This window comes from Bos mutus, chromosome 20 (genome assembly GCF_027580195.1).
Source record: "Bos mutus isolate GX-2022 chromosome 20, NWIPB_WYAK_1.1, whole genome shotgun sequence".
Classification (NCBI taxonomy): domain Eukaryota; kingdom Metazoa; phylum Chordata; class Mammalia; order Artiodactyla; family Bovidae; genus Bos; species Bos mutus.
In genome coordinates, this window is record NC_091636.1 from 32832436 (window position 1) to 32834126 (window position 1691).

The window sequence follows — 1691 nt, forward strand, 5'->3', positions numbered from 1 at the left end:
TCCCAGTCTGTGTGTTGTCTTTTGTTTCATTTATGATTTCCTTTGCTGTGCAAAAGCTTAATAGTCTGATTATGTCCCATTGTTTATTTTCAATTTTACTTTTATTGGCTTGGGAGGCTGTCCTAAGAAAACATTGTTACTATTCAGAGAATGTTTTGCCTGTGTTCTCTCCTGGGCGTTTTACGGTGCCATGTTTTATATTTAAGTCTTTAAGTAATTTTGAATGTATTTTTGGGTATGGTGTGAGGGAATGTTGTAATTTCATTGATTTAAATACGGCTGTTAAGTTTTCCTAACACAACTTGCTGAGACTGTCTTTTCTCCATTGTATATTCATTATATTTTCAGTCATAAGTGTGTTCCCTTCGGTAGCTCAGCTGGTAGAGCGGAGGACTGTAGATGCCTGTCTGTGGCCATCCTTAGGTCGCTGGTTCGATTCCGGCTCGAAGGACAAAGGTTTTATATTTATCAATGGAACAGAATAGATAGCCCAGAAATAAACCCACATACCTCTAGTCAATTAATCTTTGACAAAGGAGACAAGAATGTACAATGGAGCCACAACTTTAAATACTGCATTTTTGAATTTCCATGCATGATTAGTCTTATGATTCTTTGTGTCTGCAACCCAGCATTATTTACTTTGAGAACTGTGCCATTTTTCAGTGTTCTGATTCCATGGGTTTTCTGCCAAACCCATTAATTTGGAGGTTGCATGCTTATTAATTTTTCTATTTTAGGAAGGTAGCTCCATAATTTCCTCATCCCCCAGTGATATTTATGTGGGGTGTTCATTTGGATTGTATTTCTTAGCTCCTATTCTCTTCTTTGTACTTTACAAATTTGTACTTTACAAATTAATCACTCAACCTGGGAAATAAGGAATCCAGGTATTTGTAGTGTCCTTTCAGAATTTTTTGTCAGTTGCTATGTGATTTATTATAGATTTTGGCGTTCATCTCTTCTTGGTCCACAATTGTCTTTGTTGGGCCAGGAAAGACATTTTGTGTTTGGCTCCTTAGCCATTTTGTGTTAATTATAAGTTTGTTTGTATTTGATATAGTATACATTTTGTAACACTTTCTGTAGGGCATGTAAAGGCAAGTTTATATGCATGTTTTTCATACAAGCTATCAAAGATACTCTGACTCCATATATAGCCATTTAGTGCTCAGTACAAATATTATATAATTATTAAATAGCATGCATTCTTATATCTTAGAACTATGCTATTTATCTATAGTAACTAAAAAAGTCCTTATATGTATTTTCAGAGATATCTGAAAATGTTCTTAGTATTTTGGTCAAATGACATTTCCAAACTATATGTAATAATGAAATGAAATTTTATTATTGTCTATATGGGAAGGTAAAAAATATGTCTTGTATAAGTGTGATACATAATAAAGTAATTAGTCATCATTTGGTTTTACTTAGTGTATAGTAGCAGAGAAGGCGATGGCACCCCACTCCTGTACTCTTGCCTGGAAAATCCCATGGATGGAGGAGCCTGGTAGGTTGCAGTCCATGGGTTCGCTAAGAGTCGGACATGACTGAGAGACTTCCTTTTCACTTTTCACTTTCATGCATTGGAGAAGGAAATAGCAACCCAGTCCAGTATTCTTGCCTGGAGAATCCTAGGGATGGGGGAGCCTGGTGGGCTGCCATCTATGGGGTCGCACAGAGTCGGA

At 36.3% G+C, this 1691-nt stretch overlaps 1 non-coding gene across 1 annotated transcript; it reads left to right on the forward strand.

The window, feature by feature from the left end:
- Positions 1 to 362: 362 nt before the first annotated feature.
- On the forward strand, positions 363 to 451 carry TRNAY-GUA (transfer RNA tyrosine (anticodon GUA)). Its single transcript is given in 2 exon segments — positions 363 to 399; positions 416 to 451. It is a non-coding gene; the product is annotated as a tRNA-Tyr (tRNA).
- The last annotated feature ends 1240 nt before the right edge of the window (positions 452 to 1691 follow it).